General features: G+C 38.4%; 1 protein-coding gene across 2 annotated transcripts in view; it reads right to left on the reverse strand.

Annotated features, from left to right (window-relative positions):
• Positions 1-14,748, reverse strand: part of DNAJC5G (DnaJ heat shock protein family (Hsp40) member C5 gamma) — a 564,813-nt gene extending 550,065 nt beyond the window's left edge. For both annotated transcript variants that reach the window (XM_044075463.1, XM_044075465.1), the window contains exon 1: positions 14,561-14,748. The gene's annotated coding sequence lies outside the window, so the exon portion shown is untranslated. The remainder of the gene's footprint in view (positions 1-14,560) is intronic.
• Between the last annotated feature and the right edge of the window lie 622 nt (positions 14,749-15,370).

Raw genomic sequence — 15,370 nt, forward strand, 5'->3', positions numbered from 1 at the left:
TCTCAAATGCTTAGTTTTTTAATGCATTTACTAACATCAAGCAAATAAATCCAAACCAGCCCAGAAGTTGAAAATGTTGAAACACAGGTGCCCAGTAGGAAGGTAGCTGGAATAAAGAAGCTGAACCACATCAAAGTAAAATCTTTTTCAATACAAAATGGTGAGCACTTTCGCAATGGTAACCATTGCTTCATCAGACAGTTCATTCAAACAGCAACAGCACTTTGATACTTTAATTCATTACTAAAACAACCAATCCTACCACTCACTTAATTCAGCAATCAATTACTATGGTTACGTTTTGCCCTTATTTAATTGCTGAAGTCAGAAAAACTCTGTTTAAAAACCACATGCACAAAATGTAAAGACAAGAATAGGTGGATAAATATAAATAAAATACATAAAAATTCAATGAATACATATACTCATGTTCCCCATTTAGTAACTACTTATGTGCGTGGGTATAAGCATAAAAATATATATAAAAGTATAAGCAGTACACACTCGACAACTTAATACATATATTCTACCTGATAAATGTACATGTTGTCCACCTAGTAAATACATCTCAACAAATGCTTGTCTTTAGTGATATCTATGCTATAAGCAGCTCAAGAAATACTGTCATATTGACCCAAAGCCCTGCATGTGTTTATATAGTCTTCTCTTGTTAAAATAGTATTATTATTTTTATTTTATTTTAACCTTCTAGACTTTAGCACTGGCTTCAATGGAACACTATCATTCAAACCCAAACCTCTGTGTGCTCCTAAACGCAAAATCCATTTTACTTCCATATTTTCAGTAGTATTGACTATGTCCCCATCCTACTGCTGACATTCTGAATGTGTAAAACCTGAAACAAAAATATATGGTCATCCCCCTTATCCAATGTATGCTTAGCCAAAGCACTGTACAGTTGCCCTTTTCTAGTGCAGTAAATGTGTAGGGGTAGAACAGGAAAAACCTGTTGTTACTGTTGTCTACTACCGACCGCAATTTGCGATTTGAGAGAGAAATCAATGGGCAGTCAGAGGTACCACACCAACAGCCTACCAGCAGAGGAGAGGGTGTTTTCAATCGTTTGAGCGGCATGAGAGACAGAGGGCGGAGCACTGGGCACAGTCTGAAGAAACAACCAATGCACTCAGGGAGGAAGAGGAAACAATGAATCACCAGCCAGGAGGGAGTGTCCTTTCACCAAATGAGGCACATTCAGTTTATTCAACGCTGATGGAAGTGCCATCGTCTTCGGCAACAATTGCCTCCACAACTACAGCCGTGGTAAGAAGGAAGATTAATATGAAAGGAGGACAACAGGTTTTTCCTGTTCTACCCCTACCGTCTCGAGCAGGGAGGCGAAAATCTGTGGAACAGGACATTTACAGGGGCCAGAAACGGAAAGAGGCACCAGGTCAGTTACAAACTCACACTTTGAAGAAAATGTGGGAGTATGGGCAGGAGAGTTAATATGGAATATTTCCAAATATGAACTGTCTGCAGCTGAGACTAACAGAGGTTTAAATTTTATACCTTCGACTAAAATAGACATTAGTGAATTTCTGTTATGCCTACGTATGTTTACTAGAAATGTAACATTGAAATAACAACTTGGAAATGGCAATGAAGCAAGGGATGTTCAGTTTAAGAAAAACAGTCTGTATGTACCAATATTGCTGCATAATATAGAAACCTTATACCAACCAGTAGCAAGGAATATAGAAACCTTCTTAAAAGCTTGTGAAAATGCCATTTACAGCACAGGAAACAATAGTTTTTTTTAGAAGAAGGAAAGTATAATTTGACAAAGAGTGAGCACAAAGCATTGTGTGACCTGAAGACTAATGATAGTATAGTTATAAGACCCGCTGACAAATGGGGTGATATTGAATGCTGACTTTATAATACAGCTATGCAAGAAATGTTACTGAATCCAAATGTATAAGTTGAAGTACCAACAACAATTGTGTTTGAAATGAGTGAACAGATTGCTAGTACCTTATATGAATGCATGTATATGGAACTATTAAGTAAAGATCTTTTTAATTATTTTACTGTTGAAAATCCACTCATACCTCAAATCCATGGTCCCCCCCCCCCCAAGATACACAAATACCCATAAAACCCGAAATTTAGACCTATAGCAGCAGGGGCAGGATGGCTAACAGAACCTCTCTCTATATACCTGGGTAAGGAATTGAAGATAGCACTCAATGAATATGCATATGTCTTGAAAGACACAGAACAGTTTTTAGTGGACCTTTACGGGGCAGTGAAGCAAATGTGAACAGCAGATACGGGAATGCTGGCCACACTAGATGTAGTGTCTTTATTTACAAGTATACCCAATGACCAGGGGATAAGCATGGTGAAATCAGTGTTGACAAGGCAGGGAAAGTTCTCCAATACCAAGATAGTACTAGAGCACAACATATTCATGTTCAATGGCATATGCTATAAGCAGTTGTCAGGGGTTGCCATGGGCACAAGTTGTGCCAACACATATGCAAAACCTGGTTATGGTTAACTGGGAATATGAACATCTATTAGGTAATCCCCAAATAGGCTTTTATAGGCGTTTCGTTGATGATCTTTTTATTTTTTGGAAAGGTGATGGTGAACAACTTAAATCCCTGTATACATACCTAAATACTACTAGTGACTTTTTAAACTTTATGATGAACTGTTCTGAGATGAGTTTAGACTTCCTGGACGTTACCATATACAGAGAAAATGACCAATGGTCTACGAAATTACATAGGAAACAATGCTACAGAGCATCTTTTCTACATAGAAACAGTATGCATAAACCTAAGATTTTTCCTAATATAATCAGAGTTCAGGCAATGAGAACATCTTGCCTATGTTGTCAATAGGAAGTGTATAGAAATGAGTTAACTAAGCTAAGTAGAGGTTTCATTAATAGGGGGTACAGTGAACATGAAATTGATAAGGTGTACCATAATGTACACAAAGAAAGGAAAGGTAAAGCTAGGCCCTACTACTCTGATAGAGCAGGTAGTGACAGGGAAGGTATCAGGAATAGTATATAACCATACATTCCGATAGTTTTACCATATACAAGAGATGTGAAAAGGTTTGAAACCAACATACGACAAAATTGGCATATGTTGTTAGTAGATGAGGATACTATCAACATAGTGGGTGGACAACCACATTTTGCATTTAGAAATAAGAAAAATCTGAAACAGCAGCTTTGCTATCCAATGATACCTACTCTGATGGATAGGACAGTGAATGGTAGCCATAGATGTGGAAAATGTACACAGTGCATTTATATAGATGAATCAAGTTTTTTTAAGCGCCCTGAAACAGGGCGCGCCTATGGGAGCCAAGGAATTCTGCTGATTGCAGTACTAAGAATGTAGTGTATGTAGCTCACTGCACAACGTTTCCATTTCTATGTTGGCAAAACTAACAGCTTAGAGAACAGATAAGGGATCACGTTTACTGCACTAGAAAAGGGCAACTGTATAGTGCTTTGGCTAAGCATACATTGGATAAGGGGGATGACCATATATTTTTGTTTCAGGTTTTACACATTCAGAATGTCAGCAGTAGGATGGGGACATAGTCAATACTACTGAAAATATGGAAGTAAAATGGATTTTGCGTTTAGGAGCACACAGAGGTTTGGGTTTGAATGATAGTGTTCCATTGAAGCCAGTGCTAAAATCTAGAAGGTTAAAATAAAATAAAAATAATAATACTATTTTAACAAGAGAAGACTACATAAACACATGCAGGGCTTTGGGTCAATATGACAGTATTTCTTGAGCTGCTTAAAGCATCGAGATCACTAAAGACAAGCATTTATTGAGATGTATGTATTAAAGCATATGTATTTACTAGGTGGACATGTACATTTATCAGGTAGAATATATGTATTAAGTTGTCGAGTGTGTACTGCTTATACTTTTATATATATTTTTCTGCTTATACCCACGCACATAAATAGTTACTAAATGGGGAACATGAGTATATGTATTTATTCATTGAATTTTTATGTATTTTATTTACATTTATCCACATGTTCTTGTCTTTACATTTTGTGCATGTGGTTTTTAAACAGAATTTTTCTGACTTCAGCAAATAACTAAGGGCAAAACGTAACCATAGTAATTGATTGCTGAGTGCTGAATTAACTGAGTGGTAGGATTGGTTGTTTTAGTAATGAATTAAAGTATTTAAGTGCTGTTGCTGTTTGAATGAACAGTCTGATGAAGCAACGGTTACCATTGCGAAAGCACTCTCCATTTTGTATTAAAAAAAAAAGGATTTTATTTTGTCGTGGTTCAGCTTCTTTATTCCAGCTACTGTCCTACTGGGCACCTGTGTATCAGCATTCACTAACATATTATTCTCCTGTCCCCAACCGATAAAGTTCTTTTGCAGACATGCCCTTTACCTAACACACGATATCAGATTTCCCCATTTTCAAGTCATCTGCACACAAGCTGTAGAATACCTCTGTAGAAAAAAGATAAATCATAAAGATATAACCTAAAAAAGATAAGGCCCAAGACAGAGGGCCATGTGGACATCTCGATTATAACCTGGAAGTTTACCTGTCCAACAGCAGTATAATACTTGCAGTGTCCTATCCATCTTATGAAAACTACATTAACACCTATTTATTCTAATTTAAGTGCTTCATGGCCCTATCAATGGCTGAAGATAAAATCTACATTACATCACAACACATTTTTGTCATTTACAGCTACTAAATTATTACAGACCATAGGGATGCACAAGCCAGTGTATTTCTTTGTGCCGGTCCCAAGCCCGGATAAATGGGGAGGATTGCGTCAGGAAGGGCATCCGGCGTAAAATTTTGCCAAACCATACATGCGGACAACAGTACAGATATACATACCGGATCAGTCAAGGCCCGGGTTTACAACGACCTCCACCAGTACTGTTGGCCAACAGGGTGCTGGCAGAAATTGGGCTACTGTTGGCCGAAAGGAGGAGAAGAGGGGGAAGGCATGCCCGAAGGCAGGTAAAGGCTAAGACTGTGACAGTGAGTGTCGGAACTTTGAATGTTGGCAGTATAACTGGTATAGGGAGAGAGCTAACTGATATGATGGACCGAAGGAAGGTTGATATATTGTATGTGCAAGAGACCAGATGGAAGCGGGGCAAGGCTAGTTGTATTGGAGGTGGGTTCAAACTGTTTTATCATGGTGTGGATGGGAGGAGAAATGGCGTAGGGGTTATCCTGAAGGAACAGTATGCTAAGTGTTTTGGAGGTGAAAAGAGTGTCAGATAGAGTGATGTTTATGAAGCTGGAAATTGATGGTGTAATGATGAATGTTGTTAGTGCATATGCTCCACAAATTGGGTGTGCGATGGATGAGAAAGAAACATTTTGGAATGAGTTGAATGAAGTGGTAATAACTGTACCCAAGGGTGAGAGACTGGTGATTGGAGCAGATTTCAATGGGCATGTTGGTGAAGGGAACAGAGGGGATGAGGAAGTGATGGGTAGATATGGTGTTAAGCAAAGGAATGCAGAAGGTCAGATGGTAGTGGATTTTGTGAAAAGGATGGACATGGCTGTGGTGAATACGTATTTTAACAAGAGGGAGGAGCATAGGGTGACATACAAGAGTGGAGGAAGATGCACACAGGTGGATTATATCTTATGTAGAAGGGCCAGTCTGAAGGAGACTGGAGACTGTAAAGTGGTGGCAGGGGAAAGTGTAGTTAGGCAGCATAGGATGGTGGTTTGTAGGATGACATTGGTGATCAAGAGGAGGAGGAGTGTGAGGGCAGCACCAAGGATCAAATGGTGGTAATTGAAAAAGGGTAATTGTTCAGGGAAGAGTTAAGACAGGCACTGGGTGGCAGTGAAGAGTTACCGACTAGCTGGGTAACTACAGCAGAGCTAGTAAGAAAGATGGCTAGAAAGGTGCTTGGTGTGACATCTGGAAAGAGGAAGGATGACAAGGAGACCTGGCAGTGGAATGAAGAAGTACAGGAGAGTATACAAAGAAAGAGGATGGTGAAGAAGAAGTGGGATTGTCAGAGAGATGAAGAAAGTAGACAAGCGTATAAGGAGACGAGGTGCATGGCAAAGAGAGAGGTGGAGAAGGCTAAGGATAAGGTGTATGAAGAGTTGTATGAACGGTTGGACACTAAGGAGGGAGAAAAAGGACCTGTACCAATTGGCTAGACAGAGGGACCGAGTTAGTAAAGATGTGCAGCAGGTAAGGGTGATAACGGATAATGAGGGTAATTACTCACAAGCAAGTAGAGTGTATTGAGCAGATGGAAAGAGTACTTTGAGGGGCTGATGAATGAAGAGAATGAGATGGAGAGAAGGTTGGATGATGTGCGAATAGTGAATCATGAAGTGCAGTGGATCAGCAAGGAGGAATAGCTATGAAGAGGATGAAGAATGGAAAGGCTGTTGGTCCAGATGACATACATGTGGAAGCATGGAGGTGTTTAGGTGAAATGGCAGTGGAGGTTTTAACTAGATTGTTTAATGAAATCTTGGAAAGTGAGAGGATGCCTGAGGAATGGAGAAAAAGTGTTTTGGTACCAATTTTTAAGAATAAGAGTGATGTGCAGAGCTGTAGTAACTACAGAGGGATTAAACTGATCAGTCACAGCATGAAGTTATGGGAAAGAGTAGTGGAAGCTAGGTTAAGAAGGGAGGTGATTAGTGATCAGCAGTATGGTTTCATGCCAGGAAAGAGCACTACAGATGTGATGTTTGCTCTGACAGTGCTGATGGAGAAGTACAGAGAAGGTCAGAAGGAGCTGCATTGCGTCTTTGTGGACTTAGAGAAAGCATATGACAGGGTGCCTAGAGAGGAGCTGTGGTATTGTAGGAGGAAGTCGGGAGTGTCAGAGAAGTATGTAAGAGTGATAAAGGATCTGTACGAGGGTAGTGTGACAGCGGTGAGATCTGCGGTGGGAGTGACTATGCATTTAAGGTGGAGGTGGGATTACATCAAGGATCAGCTCTGAGCCCTTTCTTATTCGCAATGGTGATGGACAGGTTGACAGACGAGATCAGACAGGAGTCCCCGTGGACTATGATGTTTGCAGATGACATTGTGACCTGTACTGAGAGTAGGGAACAGGTGGAGGAGACCCTGGAGAGGTGGAGATATGCTCTAGAGAGAAGAGGAATGAAGTTCAGCAGGACTAAGACAGAATATGTGTGTGAATGAGAGGAAGGACAGAGGAATGGTGAGGATGCAGGGAGTAGAAGTGGCAAAGGTGGATAAGTTTAAATACTTGGGATCAACAGTTCAGAGTAATGGCGAATGTGGAAGAGAGGTGAAGAAGACAGTACAGGCAGGATGGAGTGGGTGGAGAAGAGTGTCAGGAGTGATTTGTGACAGACGAGTACCAGTAAGAGTGAAAGGGAAGGTCTACAAGAGGGTAGTGAGATCAGCTATGTTATACGGGTTGGAGACAGTTTGACGTAGCAGAGCTGAAGATGTTAAGATTTGCATTGAGTGTGACAATGATGGACAGGATTAGGAATAAGTATATTAGAGGGTCAGCCCAGGTTGGAAGGTTTGGAGACAAAGCCAGAGAGGCAAGATTACGTTGGTTTGGACATGTGCTGAGCAGGGATGCAGAGTATATTGGGAAAAAGATGCTAAGGATGAAGCTGCCAGATAACAGAAAAAGAGGAAGGCCTAAGATAAGGTTTATGAATGTGGTGAGAGAGAGGACATGCAGGTGGTTGGTGTGACAGAGCAAGATGCAGAGTACAGGAACAAATGGAAACAGATGATCCGCTGTGGCGACCCCTAACGGGAGCAGCTGAAAGAAAAAGAAGAAGATCATGTTACAGGGAATGATACACCTATTTTCAACATATGCATGCTGATTATATGGTTTCAAATCCCAGTTGTTCCAGTTCTGACAAGACTTTATCCAAAATAACATTTTATTATTTTACAACAAGAAATTACTTACATGGCTATACAATTCTGGGTTTGTCCTATTACACTTTAACTTAAAGATGAGTTTAACAAATCATGTCTCCAAACTTGAGGAATCTCTCCATACTTGAATGGCCTAGTGAACAGATGTAATGTTACTGTAAGTTCATGAAATGTTCTCTGGCCACAGTTACTAATTCTGTCTCCTTGCTATGCTTCGCTTGAGCCCAGTTTGCATACTACTTTTTCAGCATAATCCAATTTCATTTTAGTAACTGTCACAACCTTTGTGGAGCCAAACATTTTTTCATAAGATGCTCTGTTGTGTTTCTGAATAAAATGCAGTACCTACACAAAGTTTATCAATTTGTATGTTTTTATTCCTGCCACATCTGTAAAAGACAGTTTCCTGTTTTGCTTTCATGGTGTCTGTTAATAATCCTGTGTGTACTGGTTTAGATTTCAGTTTCACAGAATTATCTAGTAATAATTTAACTATTTTAACCCCACGATCAACTGCACATCAAAGATGATAAATATGCCATGAAGTAATCTCCTAAGGAAGACAAACAATACCTAGTACGTTCCGTTACCTAGTAGGTTTGTTTACAATCTGCAATAACTATTATTCCTAAACATATGCTGTAACTAAATTCCCTTACCAACATTACAAAATCATCATTATTCCAGTCTGGAAGGTAAATTCAAGTCCCCAGCTAGGAAGAAACTTCACTTCTGTGTTTCAGGCAACAAATGTATAAATTTGTCTAGGTCATTAGTACATTCTTGACTTTGGTGGGCCGTACACTAGCAACAACTGTAACATGTTCCAGGGTGATCTTTACTGTCATGGTTATACAACTCTACAGTATTTGTGCCATCATTAAAGATGTAAGAAGTGCATGTATGTATCATAATCTTTAATCCCCATCATAACACCTTCACCTTTCTTTGTTAGAATGTCTATTACAGAAAAAAAACATGTATACCCTAACAGAACTAGGTTTTTCAATATTTTTTCTTTAACCATGTTTTACAAACAATGGCATCAATCTTATGTGAACATAGCAAATTATTCAATAAATAAACTATTACTAATGCACCTTGCATCAACAGCCAGTGTAGATAAAGCAAATGTTGCTGTGAACTGTAATCATGTCTGCCTGGCAAAAATCCTACACGGTTAGTCACAATTGCAATATATCAACTGCAAAAAATCCTCCTCCTTTGTCTTCACAGTTCCATACTGTCTAAATACATGTGTGCCCAAAATTAGGCTCAACTGTTCTTTATATTTCCACTTTTAACATGGGCCATTTTCACAGAGGTATTTTTCCCCAAAAAATCTATATTCATGTTGACCTCAGTCCTAGCACCTGTACAAGCTATGTTATCTAAGAGGGCTGAAAGTTCCCTAGTAAACAAACAAAACAGACACTTTGCAGTGTGGAGGGTGTGAAGTTCACTCCTTGAAATATGTTATGCACCTAGTTCACTAATAGAATTTGAACTTTAAAATACGTACTAACTACACAATAATAAAATAATAGAGGGTAGCCCACAGTTCAGTTAAAATGGATTATCCTTTATTGAATCACACAAACTGCACAGGCATATTTCAAGGAGTGAACTTCACACCCTCCATGATGTGAAGTTTTTGACCCAGTATAGGTTACATACTGGGTTTTCTGAGACTTTGAGGGATACCACAGATTTTTCTTTTTTTCAAGTTCCCTAGTAACAGTCAGCAAGTCCTTATAGATGAGATAATTTGATCCAACATGAATAAAAATAACTATTCCATACATCCTGGCATTAATGCATCATAATGCCTTACTCTCACATCCTGTATTTTTGCTGGCATGATGCTATCAAATTTTCTTTAACTACTCTGTAAAAGTGAGTATTGGTTCCTTCAGTAATTTAATCTCCAGTTACTAACGTACCATTTCTGACCTGATGAATTTTCCACCTATTATTCTGTAATGTCTAATCTTCCAATTGTTACAAAAGAATAATCTTCATTACAATTAGTCTTATTAACCTCACTGTTTTCACCACCTACATCACTTGCAAGCATACAATTCTCTTTTAGTTGCCTTTGTACTTCCACTGCCTAAAATCAGGTTGTCAGTTTCTCTTTCTCAACCTTTCCCTTTCACTACTGCTCTGCAATCCTTCCAAGAACAATTTAGACTTCTTCCTTTTAGCATGCCCCTTGCCTTTTTTTCTACCTTCCCTGGTGGAACAATGATGCAGTTTTCTGTCAACTGAATGTTTTGTGATTGAGCATGTTACACCATATCCAATTTACAGGGAAGCATATACTAAATAGGAGGGCAGTATTTTGATATTTCCTTTTAGCATTACATACGTCAGTTTCTTTTTCTTCCTAGTTACTTGTCCACCCACCCCCCCTTCTTTATTTTTTTCTCCAACATGCTTTTTATTTTTTTCTCCAACATGCTTTGAATCCTCAATCTGCTGTGTATCAGTATCCTGAATTGCAGTGTGTCATCTACAGTATCAAGTTTAATAAGGGTCAAGTGATCTATAGTAGAGGGCACTCCCTGCCCTTAATGTGTGTTCTACTTGCACTTTGCTAAACATGATTTATCACCAGCCTAGTCTTTAAAATGCTTAACAGTTTTACAAGTTGTGCCAATTGCACAAGTAAAATCATCTGCAGCAAGTCCAAATTTACTACCAATAACAGTAAGCAAATCACCCTGCTTCTCACATGACGAACAGAAGTCTTCAAAAGTTATAATGTATGACCTTAACAAATATACAGCATTTAGTGCATTGGACAAGATATACTTCAGCAAATCGTATACATTTAAATAATACATTTTCAGTGACAAACAAAAGTAAAGAATTTTAAATCAAAAATATATACAAACAGAATTCACAGACTCTGCAACAACTATGAAATTAAGTCAAAATGTATGAAGGAATCACAATATAGAAACAAACATCAAAGTACACTGAACTAAACTTTTATTCTGACCTACAGCACCAGTTGCACATGTCATCCTGCTAAATGTCTGCAGCTGCTTGAGCTCGCAACCACTTGTGGTCATAGCTCAAATTAAACATCACATTGTTTGGGATAAGGGTAGAGTGTCATACCTACAATCTGTACCAAGTTATAACTAGCTAGGTCCTTTATAGACAGAAACACTCTAGCACTTCAATCTGTCCAGTTCTTTCAACAAATAGTTAAAAAAAAAATAAGAGTTAAAAATAAAACATATTACATAAAGATTAACTACATAAAAGCACAAAACAACACTGGATGGCTAAATATACGGTCTGCTCATCAAGTAACTACTTTCATCGTTTTTGTTTTGAACTCCGTGGATATAGCATAGCATAGCACAGCACCCAATCAACATATATTTAAAACTATTAACAATGACAAACCATCTACATGTAGATGTCATAGTTCTCTCTTTCTACAAAACACAATGATTCAAATACATTAAAGATGCAACACTGACAAAGAAGAACTAAGATTTTTCCCTTGAATTGTATGCTGTGTCCTCTCTTGTTTTCTTTACAGTCTCATCATGTTATGGTTTCTATATTTATTTCCTACTACCAATGTATTTAATAAGCATCTCACCTTATCTCAGTACACATATTTGCTACCTCAGACTTAGCTAATACATTCTCTTCTCCATTCACTTAGTCTTCAGTGTAATCTTCTTTCAAGATTGTACAAAGGAAATATCTAAGAATTTACAGATGCTACAAGTTCCTTCCAGGACTGTGTAAAACAGGATCTCTCCAGAACCATACTCAGATTAGCATTTCCTTCTAGAACTGTACTACAACAAAAGACATTGAACATCAGTGAGTTATCACTATGTAGTGTCCCCCACGTGTACAACTACTTTGTGTCATGAATTTCAAAAAAGACTTTCAGCAGAGTAAAAATTCAAGAAACCTGGCCAATTAGAGTGCATCTTTCAGTGCATTATCTACTTCTCTATCATGCACAACAGCTAAAAAACTTTCAAGCACATGATCATCTACACCTTTCAGATCAAACACACAATACAATTTTCAGTTCTAAAGAACTTATCTTCCTAGTCTCGCTGTAAAAACTGACCTCATTATCCCTTACTACCACATGTGAATGCAATGCTTCTTTTTATACAATAGTCACACAGATCACAGGTTCTGTACTCTACTGCCCTACTAACAGGTTTACCGATCTCCTGTTACAGTATTTCTTTTCCTAGAACATTGGATACTCCTTCATATTCTCTATACTAGTTCGATACTGCAGTGGTGGTGCTGTGGTAGCGTTGTCGCCTCACAGTAGGACGTTGTCCTGTTCGATTTTCAGCTAAAGCATCTTCTGTGTGGAGACATGCGTGAATGGGCGTACCTTCGTTGAAGGTTTTGCGTCAGAGCTGGCAACTCGGCATGTAAAAATCTACTGCCAATCATTAGCGGACCGGAGTTCTGCTGTGGCGACCCCTAACCGGGAAAAGCCGAAAGACACAACATACTGCACTTATAACTAAACTGCACAGTAAAGGTCATTACAATACTCATAGGTACACTATACTTTAACGGTCACTACAGCATGCATAACTATACTACTCTACACTGTAATGATTAATATAACACAGATTCACAGCTTTTTAAACAGCCAGACAAGTAATAATTACATCATGGTAGAATAGAAAAAAAGTCACACCAAACCAATGTTCCAGTTACTCAGCACAAATTTAAATCACAAAGTAAATTACAATCCTATATCTCTATCATTTGATGATTTTACATAAACAGCCCTTTTAAAATAACTTTATTGCACTTTTTTTTTTTTAAACTTAAAAGACTTTAGTCTACATCTGAAGAAATTCACAATTCTGGTGTACCTGATAGGGCAGAGGCTGGTCTCCCACCTGTGTTTGTGTTTCCTGAGACAGGAACAGGAATTGCCATGATACTCATCTTTCACCCTGAGTCAAATGGAAGTAGAATGGGGGGCAAAGGTGAGGCTCACTCTCATGTCATCACCTGAGGCTTGGCTTGTGTATAACTTCTTCCATTTCTTCTATTCACGCAGAATTTAATGCAATTTTCTTTCAGGTCTGTAAACAAAAATCTCCTAGGACTAAGAGTGTGCATCTGCAGACAACCTTGCTAGGGGAGACGCATGACTCATAGCTCTCAACCTTCTGTCTCCAAAATGAGGAGCAGTAGCCTTCATAATGTGGAACACAAACTTACGGCTTAGTTACAACTTCAACAGGGAAAGTCATATGATAGTTAAAATATGCCCGTTTTATTTATGAAAAACATTTTTAATGAATTAATGATTTATTTCTATTTACCATGGATATCAGTTTAAAAAAAAACTGCAAGCACTGAATGTGTAACAGACTCTTTCAATGTGTAACTTTGAGAAACATGAACGTTTTAAAACCCCAAATGAGATACGTTCCTCTTAAAGAGGTACACTTGGGAGGTATGAGTCAGGACTTGCTTTAAAAATTATTATACTTAAAAAATTCCAACATATGGCATTTTGATTTCCACAAACAAATACAATCAACAAACAAGATGGACAATTCCTTGCACCTCAGAAGGTGATCACTTTTATAGCTCTCAACCAATCACGGACACCTTTAATATGTTAGTACCAATAACTTGAGACATCAACAGAATAAAAGAACGCAACATACACTTTTTGAAATAAAAGAGATCTACAACTTAAATACTGTCATTATTTATTAAGTGTAATTCACCACCTTTTCTCCAAACTTCCAGTTTTAGGAGGGATTAAGAAGGACAGAGCTAAAATGTGAGTCAACATAAAGCACAGTTGAGAGTTATGATCAAAATGAAACCACAGCAAGCATACCTCAAATGTCAAGCAGCATGACATACAGTACACTTTCATAAACCTTGTACTACCTGAACTAGGCGTTATTCCTGCTTGCCTCTTAACATTTTATTACATGAATACAACCTGATGTGCGTGCTGTAATCCACACATGTAAACATGTCTAACTGGGTTTATCTGTTCAGAAACTGCCACGAATCTGGCACAATCAATCAATCAATCCAAGAAGTGCTTAAAAGGGGAAAAACATCGGTTTGATTCCACTTAATTAAGCACATTGCACAACATATATAAAAAAACAAGGATTAATTACAGCAATCTGGAAAGGATGTCTGCAAACCTCACAAAGTAGGGTTAATTATTTTATCATTTATAAAAGGTGCTTTTCAATGGTCGTTTCTGACACCCGGAAGACAGACAACCTATGAACGACAACTCAACAAGTGGCCCTGAGCGAAACAACTATCAAGCTCGCCACATTCTAAGCATACAGGACTTCAGACTAACAGGATCCATACACAAAAACTACATTATCACGAAAGTTTACTTTGGCGCTTGGTTAATCTGTGCTTTACAGAAATGCATTCTATCATTCCCGTTTACTTTGGCCAAAATAAAACTTAAGCCTTGCCAGCCTTCTTAAATTAAGACTTTAAACTAGTGCCCACGTTTCCGTGTTCAGACTACTGCCGGCACAAGGGATAGAGAAGTGGCTTGGCCTAGGCTTACTACCACTGTTACAGCAGCCAACATCGCTTACCTTTCTGTGGCCGCAAGCTCTGTAGGAAAGTGTCTTTAAGTGCCACAGCTGGAAAACTCGAGCTAGGGGGCGTCTTTTTCCACAACCACGTTCCAATCACAGCTTCACAGAGTACAGATATTATCATTCCACATGAAGCAGGTTTTACAGAGGTAATCCCAACCCAAAAACCTAGCTGACTCTATGACATATATAAAAAACTACAGAGTAATACAAAGTCAAAGGAGTTCACAGCGACACCACCTTCGTTACACACGCAATGCGCGTCAGCAAAACCACCATGTTACGAGTGTCAGAAGCCGGAAATTTAAAAAAAAAATGCTGTAGGCATACCTCTCAACCTTCCACCTACAAAACGAGGAACACTAGTCCTCATAATGTGGAACAAATGGGCAAAATGTGGAACACATACTAATGGCTTACTAACAAGTTCAACTGGGAAGGTCATAGGATGGTTAACTTGTTTTACTTATAAAGAAGATCTTTTAATGAATTAATATGATTCGTTTCTATTTACTATGGATTTCACTTACACAATTGCTAACATTGAATGTGTGACAGACCCTTTCAATGTGGAACTTCGAGAAACATAAACTTTTTAAGACCTCAAATGAGGTACGTTCCTTGTAATGAGGTAGGTACAATATAGTGTGATACTGACATAGACTGGGTTCAGTTGTACGTGTTCATCTTAAGCTAGGTTAACAGACCGGTGTTCCCTCGTCACTTTTCAAAAACATATGTCATGCGCGTCTGTATCTCACAAACGCATATCTCTCAACTGTCCTTGATTGTTGTCACAAATTTTAG

The sequence above is a fragment of the Protopterus annectens genome, chromosome 6.part1 (genome assembly GCF_019279795.1).
Source record: "Protopterus annectens isolate FY-2018-M chromosome 6.part1, PAN1.0, whole genome shotgun sequence".
Taxonomy (NCBI): Eukaryota; Metazoa; Chordata; order Ceratodontiformes; family Protopteridae; genus Protopterus; species Protopterus annectens.